General features: G+C 45.2%; 1 non-coding gene and 1 pseudogene across 1 annotated transcript; both read right to left on the bottom strand.

Annotated features, from left to right (window-relative positions):
* LOC141212787 (uncharacterized) overlaps window positions 1–15245 on the bottom strand; it is a 32764-nt pseudogene extending 17519 nt beyond the window's left edge.
* On the bottom strand, window positions 5068–5186 carry LOC141212825 (U5 spliceosomal RNA). Its single transcript, XR_012282415.1, has one exon. It is a non-coding gene; the product is annotated as a U5 spliceosomal RNA (small nuclear RNA).
* Window positions 15246–17995: the final 2750 nt, after the last annotated feature.

Below are 17995 nucleotides of genomic sequence, written 5' to 3'. Positions count from 1 at the left end.
GTCCGAGTCTACGTGGATCTTCATGACCAGTAGAAAACGACTTTAACCCCTGGCGAACTACTTGTCCCAGGATCACCAAAAGCTGATACGTACCAGGGTCAGGAATCACGGAGACCCCAAAGAATAGGGAGAGTGATCTCCAACAGAAGGCCCTACCACAATGTCGGCAGGTGCAGAACAGAGACAAAGTTAGGCCTAGCTCCAGGCAGGTCAGAAACTTACAATGCAAAGGCAAGAAACAGGAGGCCCTACACCAGCTCACTGGGGAGAATCCGTTAGTGCACCCTTCACCCTACAGTGCTCCGGGATGTGCCTGAATTCCACCAGGAAAAGGTACTGAAGTGACAATCGTGTCTGTCCCTGTTCTTGCTCTGACCCGGCGGGTCCCGTTTGTCCTGCATCCTTGCATCCCCGCTGCCCTGAGGCCTAGCTCCGCCTGTGGGGAGCTATACCACCCGAGCTGCCTTACCACCGGCCTCAGCGGCCTGCAGCAGCGCTGGTGAATCTCACCAGACACCACAGGTGGCTTTACAAACTATCCCATAAACTTTATTCCCCTTTTTACTGACCGCCCTGGGTCACGGAACGGGCCAGCCACCATGATATCCCTCAAAAGCAGCCACAAGACCCGGCTGCCGAGTACCCCACGACCCTGGGGGCGAGTCATAGACACAATATGATATACAAATAAGTTATGTTGTTCCCCATATCAGAATAACCTGTGGATAGGGGGTAAATGTCCCTGTGAAGCAAGCACTGCTTAGTATGTGGGCTTTGGTGAGAGTACAGGAAGATTGGTGGTGTTTTCTTGTGAGGCCTACATTAAGAGAGAAGTTGGTGCAGGACTTACAGGCTGGAGCTGTCTGGCATCATGAGGGTTAAGACTGCTTCTTTTTCCATGCTGAGGTGAGGCAGTAATAGCTCCAGAGAAGGATGATGAGACCTTCCATAAGAAACGCTGCATACCAGACATGCTGACAGAGGTGGAGGACTTCAGATTAACCTCTGATCTTTCTTTCCCATATCGAAAGTCATGTTTGAGGCTGTAAATTGCTTATAATTCCCCCAAGAACACGGTCTGAAGAGAGTGCTTTCAATGTGTGCATTCTCTTGGTGCTATGTCTGTGTGCATTCTCTTGGTGCTATGTCCAGGCCATGTCCTTCCTGTTGATGTACAATACGTCTGAAGGCGGCGTTGATTGGCAGCAGGATTGTGTGATGTAACAATCTTGTGTGATGTAACAGCCTTACGGAAACGCAAGTTGTGACACCAATGGAACGGCGCCAGAACAGTAAGTGCGTATGAGTGTTTTTATTTTAACAAGGCCAAACATGAGGAATGAGAAGGAGTTGTCCTAGTAGTGGACAACCCCTTTATGAAGATACAATTTTCGGTTAAAAATGTAAAAGGCTTCTCCCCTGTGTGACTTCTATGAAGTTTGTTAAGAGTTGATTTCCGTGTAAAACATTTCCCACATTAAGAACATGAAAATGGCTTCTCGTCTGTGTGAGTTCTCTGGTGACTAAGAAGTGATGATTTCTTCATAAAACATTTCCCACATTCTGAACAGGAAAAAGATTTCTCCCCTGTGTGAGTTCTCTGGTGCTTAACCAAATCTGATTTATCTTTAAAACATTTCCCACATTCTGAACAGGAAAAAGGCTTCTCCACTGTGTGAATTCTCTGGTGCCTAACAAAATATGATTTCTGGATGAAACATTTCCCACATTCTGAACAGGAAAAAGGCTTCTCCCCTGTGTGAATTCTCTTGTGCGTAACAAAACCTGATTTCCAGCTAAAACATTTCCCACATTCTGAACAGCAAAAAGGCTTCTCCCCTGTATGAGTTCTCTTGTGCTTAACCAAACCTGATTTCCGGCTAAAACATTTTCCACATTCTGAACAGGAAAAAGGCTTCTCCCCTGTGTGATTTCTCTGGTGTATAACCAAATCTGATTTCCAGTTAAAACATTTTCCACATTCTGAACAGGAAAAAGGCTTCTCCCCTGTGTGAATTCTCTGGTGCTTAACCAAATCTGATTTCCAGCTAAAACATTTTCCACATTCTGAACAGGAAAAAGGCTTCTCCCCTGTGTGAATTCTCTTGTGCTCAACCAAATGTGATTTCCAGTTAAAACATTTTCCACATTCTGAACAGGAAAAAGGCTTCTTCCCTGTGTGAATTCTCTGATGCTCAACCAAATCTGATTTCAAGCTAAAACATTTTTCACATTCTGAACATGAAAATGGCTTCTCCTCTGTGTGACTTCTCTGGTGATTAACAAGATCTGATTTCTGGTTAAAAAATTTCCCACATTTGAAACAAAAAAATCTATTCTCTGCTGTGTGAATGCTTTGATGTTTAAGAAAAGACTTTTCAAGGGAAAAACTAATTCCATATTCAGAATGTGAAAATGGCTTCTTTGCTTTAGGAGCAGTTCGTTTTTTAATGCTTATTTTGTGACTTTGATTTTCCTTAGTAGTCGGTAATGAATCAGAAGACAGGACCTGTTTGATAGGATCAGATGACAGATCTTTGCTGTGAAGGGATGATGGTATATCTGGAGTAATGGCATTCACTTCAGTTGTATCTTGTTTGATCTCAAGATCATCTGATTTAAAAATTGAAGATGTCAGCTGTCCCTCTGATCTCCTGGTACAGTCATCTGCCAAGAATAAAAACAATTATTATTTATGAATAACATATCCTTAAAATTTATACTGTTGAATATTTCTACTTAAACTCTACGTAAAAATGCACTTTATGTAAAAGTATCATTATTTACCAAGAAAACATCACAGAAAAAAATCAGCCTTACCAACACCAAATCAGATAACAAATGCATTAGCATTTTAGTGTTGGTTGGGTGTACTGGGGTGTCTGTCCATGTGGGGTGCACTTATATAGTGCTGGGCAGCCCTCCTGATCTAATAGTATGGGCATCATCACTATTCTAAGCCAGACACTGTGCATCACACCTACCTGTGTGACTGGCGTCCTATGCAAGCTTCATCTGTGTGCATCTTTAATACTAGGCAACCACCCCCTCCATGAATTGGTACGATTATTGGTGTTGGTAAGGCTGTATCTTTTTCTGTGATTTTTTTTAATTTTGCCCTATGTTAGCCGTCATTATTCACCAAGACAATAACAGTTCACAGTCTAATAGAAAACCTCATAGGATGAACCAGTGGAGCGTGGTGTCCAACTGTTTGTTCATTCTGCCTCCCAAATATAGAATAAAAAGCCACCAAACAATGTTATGTAGGCGAAAATAATATCAATAAAAACTTCTACTCATCTCACAAAAAACAAGTCCCCACTCAGATCCATCATCTGTCAGTGGAAAAACGGATGTTTCCACATTATTAGTGTCTCAAAGGCTTTTGAAAAGCAACATGGCTTCCATAAACCAATCCAGCAATATCCGCTCTCCCAAAGTCAGATCTCCCCCTCACTTCTGAGCCTTGCAGTGCGCCCAAAGCACATTGTGCATCCATGTATTTGACATTACTATAGTGAGAAGAACCCACTTAATTTACGGTGTGTGTCTCCTGGAGCACAATCTGGACACTATGTGTTTGGTAATGAAATTATATATTTGTAATTTTCACTCTCCATCATCCACTGCGTGCTAATATCCGGAAAGTGCCTGTGGAATCAAAATAGTCACTACACCTATAGATTATTTCACCGAGGGTTATAATTTCCAAAATGGAGTCACTTTATGGGGATTTCTACTGCTCTGGTTTTCGGCATTTTGGTCACATTAGGGCTTCTGTAAATGGTGGGTCCCATCTCCTCTGGGATCTGCTCCTGTGACGTCTGCTTCCCTCACCATCTTATTCATCCTGCAGGCGGCGCTGGTGATGGAGGAGACGATAGAACCAGAAGCTCTGGGCGGCCCAGGCTCTGTCCAGCCACTAAGATTAGGGTGTCTGGGACCAGTAGTACTATCCAGTCTGGCAGTATGGGTGTGTGTGTTGTCCAGCTGGAATAATCTGCTCCCTGCTTCAGCCATTTGGAGAGCACCGCACCCTACTAAAGCTGGAAGCATATTGCTGGAAGCTGCCAGATACAGCCTTGCTCTCCTCTGGGTCAGTCCTCTGTGCTCAGCTCCCGGCTTGTGTATTTGATTCCTGTTGTGACCTCGGCCCGTTTACTGACTACTTTTGTGTGATTTTGTATTTTCTCTGACCTCCTGGTTCTGACCCGGCTATCTGACTATTGTTCTTCCCATCTCACACCACAAAACATTAGGTAACACTGTGGCCCAAGCTTAGGGGGATCTCTGTCCAAGTCCAAATCCATGTAGAGGGGTTAAAGGATGATGAGCAAGGCAAACCCTGGGATCTGGAAAATGCAGCAGATAGCGCTAATCCTGTTTGTGGTGACCATCTTTTGAGCTGCCAGGTGACCATGAACAGTTTCCCCAATACATTGTGTCTGCAAACTATCCCAGCAAAATCTGCATTCAAATAGCTAAATGGCGCTCCTTCCCTTCTTAACCTGCCATGTGCCCAGACAGCAGTGTACAATTGCATACAGGGTATTGTCGGATTCAAGAGAAGATGGAATATTATTTGTAAGGTCCATTTGTTTCCTATTATCCTTTGTGAAGAATTCCAACACTTATCACCACATAAAGTGACACACGTCAGATTTGAAAAATGTCAGAGATAGGTGCTGGGAAAGGAAGTTGTTTCTGCGTTCTCTGGAGTCATGACAAACCATTAGTATGGATAAAAATGTAGGTTTATTGTCTACGCTTTTCAGAGACCACCGACTCCTTCCTCAGGACAACCGTACATAACCTCTTTAACGGGTTTAGTGGTTTAATAACATAGCGGGTTTGGGGGAGCAGATGAAGCTCTCCATTTTTCAGCTCCTTGTGGTTGTTTTTTTCTTTCCATTTTCAGAGCATCCTTCAGTTAAGGGTAAAAAAAAAAAAGCAAAAGCATTCAGTCAACGCCCAGAAAATAAATACCCCGATACCACAAACCATTCAGCAGTTTTGCAGACATTCTGTAAAATCAAAGTAAAATTTCCCGCAATCTCTCAATTTGTGTTTAAAAAAAAAAAAAATAGAAAAAATATCTTCACAAAACTCAGTTTTGCTCCTCTCCATGGAAATCTTTAGTAAAAGGCGAAAGATTTTTACGTTCTGAAGAGAAGCCAGAGTATTTTCCCCTCCCCCATGACAGCACACCTTGAGAGAGAGGATCCGCCCCACCAAGGACAGGAAACCGTCTGAAATAAAAGGGCGGTACCTCTCCCTCGCTTCAGTTGGTTTCCTGTCCTTGATGGGGAACCTGTCTGGAAGAAAGAAGACTTACCTGGGGCTGTCCCGGTGTGGAAGAGCGGGCACTGGCCTGTGCACCGGGTTCAGTATCCCAGAAGCGCCGTCCGCAGCTTCCCCTGGGGTCTCTGCGGGGCGCACGCGGTGAGGCAGGCTCTGTCCTCCCGGAGACCGCGGCGCCGTCCTCCCCCTGCAGTGTGGAACGCTTCCGGGTGTGACGCGCCTGACGTCACGGCGCAGGGCACGCTGGGAGCGGCGCGCTGGGTGACGTCAGGAGGCGGCGCCGATCCAAGATGGTGGCGCCCATCGGAGCATCCCAGGCCGTTTTTTTTTTTTTTTTCAACGGAGCTCCGGCCTGAGGAAGGGGGAGGGCCCACAGACCGGAGGAGGCTGGATGGCCCTATATTTAAGGGGGGGGAGCTATCCTGGAAGCGTGGTGCGCTTCTGAGACATGGCTGATCCAGACAGCCAGGAGCAGCAGCAGCTTACCCCCCCACCTCAGCAACAGAAAAAGCAGAGGGATGCATCGTATACAGACAGCCGCTCGAGTAATCGTAGTGGCAGCCGCAGGAGTAAGGCTTCGAGTGCCTCGGGACCATCCAGAATGGAATCATCGGTTCCGCGACAGCCTCCGAATCCGGTATCCGTTTGTGACCTCCGAGGGTGAGTGAGCTTCGTGAATGTCACTGGTTAATAACGGGAAGTCTCTTATGTGCTTCCTTTTTTTAGGAGCCTAAGAAGAGTAGTGCCAAGCAAAAGCATAGTGTGTGCCCTTTGCCAAGCTTCTCTCTCAGTAGAGTGGCAGAAACCACTTTGCCAGGGCTGTGTGACCAAAACCATAGCTGAGAATTCCCGGGATTTTGCTGCAGATTTAAAGTCCATAGTACATGCAGAAGTTCAGGGGTCCCTGAAAGGGTTCCTTAGAGGGAAGAAAAGGCCCCGTAGAGAGGTTTCCCCCGTCTCTGATTCCTCCCAGTCCGAGGAGCAGTGGGATTCATCGTCCTCTTCCTCATCGGGGGGCGGTAGACCCTGCTTCCCCATTGAGAATACAGACAGACTGGTTAGGGCAGTAAGATCAACCATGGGTCTGGAGGAAGAGAGAGCATCTAAATCCCGGGAGGACATCATGTTTGCGGGCTTGGGAGAGAAGAGACGCTCATTTCCGGTTAACAGTAAGATTCAGGGCCTCATTGAGCGGGAGTGGAGGAGACCTGAGAGATCAGGGGCTTTACCCTCCTTCTCCAAAAGAAGGTACCCCTTCGAAGAGAAGGATGCGGAACCTTGGGATAAGATCCCCAAGGTGGACGGAACTGTGGCAAGGTCATCGAAAAGATCTTCCCTGCCCTTGGAGGACTCTGGCGTCCTAAAAGATGCCCTGGATAAAAGAGCTGACTCCTTCCTGCGCCACACGTGGGAGGCGGCGGCAGGTGGCCTAAAACCAGCGGTGGCTAGCACCTGTGTGGCGAGGTCCTTGATGGTGTGGCTCCAACAGCTGGAAGACCAGCTTAAAGATAAAAAGGTCTCCAGACAGGCAATACTTGCAGAGCTACCTCTAATACAAACAGCATCGGCCTTCCTGGCCGACTCTTCAGCTGACTCGGTCAGACTGTCAGCTAGGGCAGCGGGACTATCCAACGCAGCCAGGCGGGCCTTGTGGCTCAAAGGTTGCCCAGGCGACCTACCTTCGAAACAGAAACTGTGCTCCCTCCCATGTGATGGTAGACTCCTGTTTGGTCAAAAGTTAGAAGACCTGTTGGATAAAGCAGGCGATAAAACCAAAGGGTTCCCGGGATTTTCGGGGGAACCAAGAAGATTTAGTTTTCGGAGGAGAAAATTTAACCGGGGTCGTCCTACGGGAGACAAAAAGAAATGGGAAGCCAAGTCCAAAAAAGAATCGGGCTACATGTTTGGAGGACCATCCTCGAGTTCGAAGAGATCCTCCCAATGACGCCAGGCTGGAAGTGGGTGGAAGGCTTTCCCACTTTCTTCCAGCTTGGGATGCGATAACAGCAAACCCCTGGATTCTGAAAATTATCAGTGGGGGCCTGAAGATCCGGTTCAGCCAGACCCCCTGGCGGACCTTTGTGGTTACCCCCCTACGAAAGGTCCAGGAAGAACAATTAGCCCTGGAAACAGAAGTGTTAGAGTTAGTAGGAAAGCAGGTCCTTCTCGAAGTACCAGCAACACAGAGAGGGAGGGGGTTCTATTCCCCACTATTCATGATAAAAAAAACAAACGGGTCCTTAAGGACCATCATCAACCTCAGGAGTCTGAACCAAGTAGTAGAAAACCAGACTTTCAAGATGGAGTCAGTAAGTTCGGCAGTGAAGCTCTTACATCGCAACTGCTTTATGGCTGTAATAGACTTGAAGGACGCATATTATCACGTCCCAATCCATCCGGAGTATCAGAAGTATCTGAAAGTAGCCCTGTTTATTCAGGGGAAGCTGAGGCATTTTCAGTTTGCTGCCCTACCCTTTGGCCTCTCCATTGCTCCGAGAATATTTACGAAACTAATAGCAGAAGTGACAGCCTTCCTACGGATCAAGAATGTAGTGATCGTGCCATATTTAGACGACTTCTTGATAATAGGGAAAACAGAAGCCCACTGCTCCAGTCAGCTCCTAGTGGTCACGGAAGTGTTGCATCAGCTGGGGTGGTTAGTAAATTTCCAAAAATCAAGACTAACCCCCTCCAGGACTCAGACCTTTCTGGGTCTAATCCTAGACTCTCGTCGCCAAACCTGCTTCCTCCCAGAGGACAAAATCTGCAGGTTGATTGCATTAGTCTCGAAGGCCATTCAAGCTCCAGAGATGTCTCTGAGAGAGGCAATGTCCCTCCTGGGTTCTATGACGGCCTGTCTCCCAGCAGTAATGTGGGCCCAGGGGCATATGAGGCGGCTTCAGTGGGAGGTCCTGTCAGCACAGAGGTCCTGCAACGGGCATTTAGAAGGCAGGCTCTCTCTCTCCCCACAAGTAGTAGATTCCCTTTTGTGGTGGACAGTCAGGGGAAATCTAACCGCAGGCGTTCAATGGTCCAGACCAGTAGATCGGGTAATTACGACCGACGCAAGCAGTTCCGGATGGGGGGGGTCATCTGGCAGAACTCGCAATACAGGGTCACTGGGCTTACCACGAGGGGGGAGCATCCTCAAACTTAAAGGAGCTTTGGGCCGTAGAAAGATCCCTCTGGGGCTTCCTCCCTCACATCCAAAATCACCATGTCCAGGTCAGGTCCGACAACCGGACAGCAGTAGCCTATGTGAATCACCAAGGAGGGACAAGGTCACGCCCTCTGATGGTGGTGGCAGACAGGATCCTTGGTCTAGCAGAGCGAAACCTCCTATCCCTCAGCGCCCTTCACATAAAGGGGATAGAAAACGTGAAAGCAGATTTTCTAAGCCGCCATACCCTAAGACAGGGGGAGTGGGGGTTGAACCCGGAGGTCTTCCATCAGATTGTCCAGTTATGGGGGCAGCCAGACATAGACCTGTTCGCCACAAGGGCAAACAGAAAGGTGCAGAGATTTTGCTCCCTAAATCCGGCAGAAAATCCCCATGCCGTAGATGCCCTCCAGATTCCTTGGGGGTTCAGGAAGGCCTATGCCTTTCCGCCATTAGTGATGATTCCAGTAGTGGTGAGGAAGATCCGGGAGGAAGGCGCCAGGGTGATTTTGATAGCCCCTTTTTGGCCCAAGAGGCCTTGGTTCTCTCTGCTTCAGCTAATGTCGGTGTCAGATCCCTGGATTCTACCAGAGAGGCCGGACCTTCTCATGCAGGGACCAGTATTCCATGCCCAGGCCAGGGGGTTCCATCTTTCGGCATGGAATTTGAGAGGTCGCTATTGAGTAGCAAGGGGTTTTCACCAGGCTTGGTTTTCTGCTCCCCAATAAAGTAGAAACTAATTACAACTAAGATTTATAGCAGGGTTTGGGGTAAATTCCTAGAGTTTATAGATATCCCGCTATCGAGCAAACCTCCGATCAGAGGGATCCTGGAATTTCTGCAAAAGGGGCGGGTCCTGGGTCTAGCTACAGGGACCCTTAAGGTTCAAGTTTCAGCTTTGGGAGCACTCTACAATTGTAATCTGGCTGGGAATAGGTGGATCTCGAGGTTTATCAAGTCCTGTGCCAGAGCAGGACCGGTTAGATCCTTGGGACCTGAACTTAGTCTTGAACGCTCTTACTAGTGAACCATTTGAACCTCTACACAAGGTTTCTCCAAAAATTCTCACCCTTAAGACCATCCTCCTAGTGGCCTTAACGTCAGCCCGTAGGGTAGGTGATCTGCAGGCCCTTTCGGTTAATCCTCCTTACACACAAATCTTTGAGGATAGGGTCACCTTGCGGCCAGATCCAGCATACCTTCCCAAGGTGGTATCTAGATTTCACCGTAGTCAGGAGATTGTGCTACCCTCGTTCTGCAGCAATCCCAAGAACCCAGGGTAAGTCAGGTTCCATAGCCTAGATGTTAGGAGGTCCCTGCTACAGTACATTCACATGACTAGTCTGTGGAGGAAAGACTGTTCTCTGTTCCTGGCCTTTCAAGGGTGTAGGAAAGGTCACGGGGTGTCCAAGGGTACCATCTCTAGGTGGCTCAGGGAGGCCATTTGCTTAGCCTATACGTCCACAGGGGTTCCAGCCCCGGACAATGTGAGGGCTCATTCCACCAGAGCCGTTGCAACCTCCTGGGCAGAGAGAGCAGACGTCTCGATCGAGCAGATATGTAGGGCTGCTACTTGGTCTACACCATCCACCTTCTTTAAGCACTATCGGTTGGATCTATCCTCTTCTGATCTCACCTTTGGGAGAAGGGTACTTCAGGCGGTGGTCCCTCCCTAGGGTGCTCATAAATTCTCCAAAATTCTCTCAAGGTGTGCTGTCATGGGGGAGGGGAAAACACCAAGGTTACTTACCGGTAGCCGGTTTTTCCTGAGCCCATGACAGCACCCGTAGTTTCCCCCCCTTATTTTTTCTATGTTTCTCACACCCTGGTGTGCACTGTTTGGGGTGGTGTGTATATGTATATTGTGGTGTTGGTTATGTGCCTAACCTGTTTAGGGAGGTCCTCTCAATGCTCTGTAAACAACTGAAGCGAGGGAGAGGTACCGCCCTTTTATTTCAGACGGTTTCCTGTCCTTGGTGGGGCGGATCCTCTCTCTCAAGGTGTGCTGTCATGGGCTCAGGAAAAACCGGCTACCGGTAAGTAACCTTGGTGTTTTTCTATAGATTTGAAAAATGGGCCCAGATAGGAACACAAAACTGGCTGCAGGAAGGGGTTAAATCAGAGTATTTTGGGCACTAAGTACTATAGTCAAAACTGTGAGTATAGACAATAACACATCTACTGAAATGACCAATCTCAACAGTTTTCATCAGTAAGTAGTGAGTAACTAGTGGTGAAACCTCTCTGGGGTAATTGGAGTATGGGGCTCGGTGGCTCTTGGCAATCTAAACTATCATAAGGGACAATATTTTCTGTCAGATGAGTTTCAAGAAATATTAGACATTCAAAGAGAATTTTTTATAATAGTGCAGAGATGAGGTGTCTTAAATTTATCTTCGAGAGATATCATGTCACAGGTGTAATGTTTGCTTTTGTTTAGTTTATCACAATCCTGTTTGAAGTTAGTCGGTTTTAAAAGAAACTGAAAAGTCAGGATAAAAGGGAAACTCTTGTTATTGTACAGAAATTCACACTTGGCCTTACTGCACATTTAATGTTGTAGATCATAAAAGTGAAGTTTGGCCAGAAAGACTGGGCCTGGTCTTGTAGGGACCATATGAGGACATTCAGCAGCACAGAAGGGAGAGAAGGTAGATTCATCCTATAAGATATCAGGGTTCTAGGAAGCCAACACCATCATTACCCTCCGCTTTCTCTTACAGGCCCATCATAATATTATTCTTCATGTGATTTTCTGGCTTTGTGGTTTACAGATCTGGGCAGGTAACGTCTCCTAATCACAGGTAGTAAGTGGATCCTCCAGGTTGTAAGTTCTATGGAAAAGGGTTTCAATACCCAAAATCATTTGAACAGTTTTAGGTGGAAGAGAATATTGTGTTCTAGAGGCAAAATGGTGATCACACGATTGTGATACGGCCGGACTACACGACCGATAAAGCAGCCACAGCCGATGACGGAGAAGAATCTGTAACTTCTGTGCATTTAGTGGTTACTACTCACCTGGGTAGTCATATGTAGAATTCTCCTCTTTACACCGCTCATCACCCCTCACATATGTCTCTGTAGTATTAATATGGGTCAGATCTTCACCCTGAAACAAATATTATAAAAGTCACAAACAGATGGAGAAGTCCCATCTATGATCAACTCTAATCCTGCTATCTCCACCGTTCTCATTACACAAATATAAAACATATAATACTGGTGGATAAAACAAGACTGAACACAAGACCTTCACAGCCGTCTACACATCATAGGGGAGATCTCATGATATCTTCTCTCCATCTACCTGATGATTCTGAGGAACATTGGGATCTTCTTGTTTGCAGTCCTGTGGAGGAAGAGGACGGGGACATCTCTCTGGTGTTGTCCTCTTACTGGATAGATCTGGAGGAAACACATACAGGGACTGAATTCATTCTTTACATACAGATAATTATGGGCCGTGTGTATTTAGTCCTGTCTATTACCTGGTGATGTGAGGGGATGGGGAACCTCAATCATGACGTCTTTATACAAATCTTTGTGTCCTTCTAAATACTCCCACTCCTCCATGGAAAAATAGACAGTGACATCCTGACATCTTATAGGAACCTGACACATACAAGGACAGTCATCCCCCCGATCCTTTCATAGTGTTACTGTATAATGTCCCAGCATCCCCAGCAGTGTCACCTCTCCAGTCAGCAGCTCAATCATCTTGTAGATGAGTTCTAGTATCTTCTGGTCATTGATGTCCTCATGTATCAGGGGTTGAGGTGGAGACCCTGTGATTGGGCTCAGGGGTCTTTCCCATCCCTCAGACACATGGACCTGACAGCGCTCACTAGAGGTCTTCACTAATATGTAATCCTGGTTATGGAAAGACATATAAATAAATCTCCCTCCAGACATTTCCAGAGTCCTCACCTCTCCAGTTCTGTCCATCTGTTATTCCCATAGATAAGAATGATGTAATGTGACGTCATCAGAATCTCTCACCTCTCCAGTAAGCCGGAAGAGGATCTCTAGGGTGAGGTGTAATATCCTCTCCACCATTTTGTCTCTGTCCATATCCATTTTTGATGGGTCCATAAGGAAAAGTCTCTTAAATAGAAGATCTTCACTGAGAGGATCTGATATTGTAGAGACCTGAATGAGAAGATGATGAGCCGATGTAACAACATAAAAATCCTGTGTAATAATACAATTACTGGAGATAATAAGGGGAAACCTATGAGGACATATATTATTTTACAGTATTTAGTTTTCTTCTTTACATGTACTAATAAAACCTATATATTTTAGGCCACAGACAACAAGCAGTTTCTTCCTTGGAGTCTGTAGCTGAACACGTTTCTCAAAGACTCATCTTCCATAAAGTTAATTCTCGTCTCATTTACCGACACTGCAATCGGCATTAGCAATACTGCAGGAGATATTCATTACACGTGACATGAGAAATAACTACAGTACAGACCAAAAGTTTGGACACACCTTCTCATTTAAGGATTTTTCTGTATTTTCATGACTATGAAAATTGTACATTCATACTGAAGGCATCAAAACTATGAATTAACACATGTGGAATTATATACTTAACAAAAAAAGTGTGAAACAACTGAAAATATGTCTTATATTCTAGGTTCTTCAAAGTAGCCACCTTTTGCTTTGATGACTGCTTTGCACACTCTTGGCATTCTCTTGATGAGCTTCAAGAGGTAGTCACCGGAAATGGTTTTCACTTCACAGGTGTGCCCTGTCAGGTTTAATAAGTGGGATTTCTTGCCTTATAAATGGGGTTGGGACCATCAGTTGTGTTGTGCAGAAGTCTGGTGGAAACACAGCTGATAGTCCTCCTGAATAGACTGTTAGAATTTGTATTATGGCAAGAAAAAAGCAGCTAAGTAAAGAAAAACGAGTGGCCATCATTACTTTAAGAAATGAAGGTCAGTCAGTGCGAAAAATTGGGAAAACTTTGAAAGTGTCCCCAAGTGCAGTTGCAAAAACCATCAAGCGCTACAAAGAAACTGGCTCACATGAGGACCGCCCCAGGAAAGGAAGACCAAGAGTCACCTCTGCTTCTGAGGATAAGTTTATCCGAGTCACCAGCCTCAGAAATCGCAGGTTAACAGCAGCTCAGATTAGAGACCAGGTCAATGCCACACACAGCTCTAGCAGCAGACACATCTCTACAACAACTGTTAAGAGGAGACTTTGTGCAGAAGGCCTTCATGGTAAAATAGCTGCTAGGAAAACATTGCTAAGGACAGGCAACAAGCAGAAGAGACTTGTTTGGGCTAAAGAACACAAGGAATGGACATTAGACCAGTGGAAATCTGTGCTTTGGTCTGATGAGTCCAAATTTGAGATCTTTGGTTCCAACCACCGTGTCTTTGTGCGACGCAGAAAAGGTGAACGGATGGACTCTACATGCTTGGTTCCCACCGTGAAGCATGGAGGAGGAGGTGTGATGGTGTGGGGGTGCTTTGCTGGTGACACTGTTGGGGATTTATTCAAAATTGAAGGCATACTGAACCAGCATGGCTACCACAGCATCTTGCAGCGGCATGCTATTCCATCCGGTTTGCGTTTAGTTGGACCATCATTTATTTTTCAACAGGACAATGACCCCAAACACACCTCCAGGCTGTGTAAGGGCTATTTGACCAATAAGGAGAGTGATGGGGTGCTACGCCAGATGACCTGGCCTCCACAGTCACCAGACCTGAACCCAATCGAGATGGTTTGGGGTGAGCTGGACCGCAGAGTGAAGGCAAAAGGGCCAACAAGTGCTAAGCATCTCTGGGAACTCCTTCAAGATTGTTGGAAGACCATTTCCGGTGACTACCTCTTGAAGCTCATCAAGAGAATGCCAAGAGTGTGCAAAGCAGTCATCAAATCAAAAGGCAAAAGGTGGCTACTTTCAAGAACCTAGAATATAAGACATATTTTCAGTTGTTTCACACTTTTTTGTTAAGGATATAATTCCACATGTGTTAATTCATAGTTTTGATGCCTTCAGTGTGAATGTACAATTTTCATAGCCATGAAAATACAGAAAAATTTTTAAATGAGAAGGTGTGTCCAAACTTTTGGTCTGTACTGTACTTCATGAGGAGGACGACGACTCCTTCATCTTCTACTGCGGCTCTTGAAACATATTTGGCCAGAGTCCATCACTGACTACATCACCACCCGTCTATATGACTGTTTCCAGTCTTCCCCGGACTGTAATCTTCTATCAAGTTAGATCTCATGTCTTAACCGAAAAAAGCCCTCTATCCTGTGTGAGTTCTCTTGTGCTCAACCAAATCTGTTTTCCGGCTAAAACATTTCCCACATTCTGAACAGGAATAAGGCTTCTCCCCTGTGTGAGTTCTCTGATATTTGATTAAACTTGATTTCTCTGTAAAACATTTTCCACATTCTGAACAAGAAAATGGCTTCTCCTCTGTGTGACTTCTCTGGTGATTAACAAGATTTGATTTCTGGTTAAAAAATTTCCCACACTTGAAACAAAAAAAATCTATTCTTCGCTGTGTGAATGCTTTGATATTTAAGAAAAAAGTTTTCGAGGGAAAAACTATTTCCATATTCAGAATGTGAAAATGGCTTCTTTGCTTTAGGAGCAGTTTGTTTTTTAATGCTTATTTTGTGACCTTGATTTTCCTTAGTAGTCGGTAACGAATCAGAAGACAGGACCTGTTTCATAGGATCAGATGACAGATCTTTGCTGTGAATGGATGATGATGATGGTATATCTGGAGTAATGGCATTCACTTCAATTGTATCCTGTGGGATCTCAAGATCATCTGATTTAAAAATTGAAGATGTCAGCTGTTCCTCTGATCTCCTGGTACAGTCATCTGCCAAGAAGAAAACCAATTATTATTTATGAATAACATATCCTTAAAATTTATATTGTGGAATATTTTTACTTAAACTCTCCGTAAAAATTTACTTTATGTAAAAGTATCATTATCTACCAAGAAAACATCATAGAAAAAAATCAGCCTTACCAACACCAAATCAGATAACAAATGCATTAGCATTTTAGTGTTGGTTGGGTGTACTGGGGTGTCTGTCCATGTGGGGTGCACTTATATAGTGCTGGGCAGCCCTCCTGATCTAATAGTATGGACAACATCACTATTCTAAGCCAGACACTGTGCATCACACCTACCTCTGTGACTGGCGTCCTATGCAAGCTTCATCTGTGTGCATCTTTAATACTAGGCAACCACCCCCTCCATGAATTGGTATGATTGTGAGTGGTTGCTCCATCAGTATTTTGCACCTGCGCTGCCCCCACCTTTATCATGGGGGTCTGTGGCATCCTGCTAGTGCATTTGTTATATGATTTGGTGTTGGTAAGGCTGTATCTTTTTCTGTGATTTTTTTTCATTTTGCCCTATGTTAGCCGTCATTATTCACCAAGACAATAACAGTTCACAGTCTAATAGAAAACCTCATAGGATGAACCAGTGGATCGTAGTGTTCAACTGTTTGTTAATTCTGCCTCCCTAATATGGAATAAAAAGCCACCAAGCAATGTTATGTAGGTGAAAATAATACCAATAAAAACTTCTACTCATCTCACAAAAAACAAGTCCCCACTCAGGTCCATCATCTGTCAGTGGAAAACCAGAGGTTTCCACATTATTAGTGGCTCAAAGGCTCTTGAAAGGTTACATGGCTTCCATAACCCAATCCAGCAATATCCACTCTCCCAAAGTCAGATCCCCCCCTCACTTCTGAGCCTTGCAGTGCGCCCAAACCACATTTAGCATCCATGTATTTGACATTACTATAGTGAGAAGAACCCACTTAATTTATGGTGTGTGTTTCCTGGAGCACAATCTGGGCACTATGTGTTGGGTAATAAAATTATATATTTGTAATTTTCACTCTCCAACATCCACTGCGTGCTAATATCCAGAAAGTGCCTGTGGAGTCAAAATAGTCCCTACTCCTATAGATTATTTCACTGAGGGTTATAATTTCCAAAATGGTGTCCCTTTATGAGGATTTCTACTGCTCTGGTTTTCTGCAATTTGGTCACATTAGGGCTTCTGCAAATGGTGGGTCCCATCTCCTCTGGGATCTGCTCCTGCGACGTCAGCTTCTGTCACCAGGCGCCGCCTTATTCATCCTGCAGGCGGCGCTGGTGATGGAGGAGACGTCAGAACCAGAAGCTCTGGGCGGCGCAGGCTCTGTCCAGCCACTAAGATTAGGGTGACTGGGACCAGTAGTACCATCCAGTCTGGCAGTATGGGTGTGTGCTGTCCAGCTGGAGTAATCTGCTCCCTGCTTCAGCCAACTGGAAAGCACCACACCCTACTAAAGCTGGAAGCATATTGCCGGAAGCTGCCAGATACAGCCTTGTTCTCCTCTGGTTCAGTCCTCTGTGCTCAGCTCCCGGCTTCTGTATTTGTTTCCTGTTGTGACCTCGGCCCATTTACTGACTACTTTTGTGTGATTTTGTATTTTCTCTGACCCCCTGGTTCTGACCCGGCTATCTGACTATTCTTCTTGCCATCTCACACCACAGAACATTAGGTAACACTGTGGCCCAAGCCTAGGGGTCTCTGTCTAAGTCCAAATACATGTAGAGGGGTTAAAGGGTGATGAGCAAGATAATCCTGGGATCTGGAAAATGGAGTAGATGACGCATAGCCTGTTTGTGGTAGCCATCTTTTGAGCTGCCAGGTGACAACAAACAGTGTCCCCAATACATTGTGTCTGCACACTATCCCAGCAACATCTGCATTCAAATAGCTAAATGTCGCTCCTTCCCTTCTTAACCTGCCATGTGCCAGACAGTAGTGTACAACCATATATAGGGTATTGTCGGATTCAAGAGAAGTTAGAAAATAATCTGTAAGGTCCATTTGTTTCCTATTATCCTTTGTGAAGAATTCCAAAGTTATCACCATAACTGTGACACAGATAAGATTTGAAAAATGGGCCCAGATAGGAACACAAAACTGGCTGCAGGAAGGGGTTAAATCAGACTATTTTGGGCACTAACTACTATAGTCAAAACTGTGAGTATAGACCATAACACATCTACTGAAATTATCAAACTCAACAGTCTTCATCAGTAAGTAGTGAGTAACTAGTGGTGAAACCTCTCTGGGGTAATTGGAGTATGGGGCTCGGTGGCTCTTGGCAATCTAAACTATCGTAAGGGACAATATTTTCTGTCAGATGAGTTTCAGGAAGAAATATTAGACGTTCAAAGAGAACTTTTTATAATAGTGCAGAGATGAGGTGTCTTAAGTTTAGCTTAGAGAGATATCATGTCACAGGTGTAATGTTTTTATTGTTTAGTTTATCACAATCTGGTTTGAAGTTAGTCGGTTTTAAACGAAATTGAAAAGTCAGGATAAAGGGAAACTCTGCTGTTATTGTACAGAAATTCACACTTGGCCTCACTGCACATTTAATGTTGTAGATCATAAAAGTGAAGTTTGGCCAGAAAGACTGGGCCTGGTCTTGTAGGGACCATATGAGCACATTCAGCAG

Source organism: Phyllobates terribilis, unplaced genomic scaffold, assembly GCF_046119375.1.
Source record: "Phyllobates terribilis strain yellow unplaced genomic scaffold, ASM4611937v1 Scaffold_186__1_contigs__length_3700242, whole genome shotgun sequence".
Taxonomy (NCBI): domain Eukaryota; kingdom Metazoa; phylum Chordata; class Amphibia; order Anura; family Dendrobatidae; genus Phyllobates; species Phyllobates terribilis.
The sequence above is the reverse complement of the archived record's forward strand: the minus strand, read 5'-3'. Positions and strand labels throughout refer to the sequence as shown.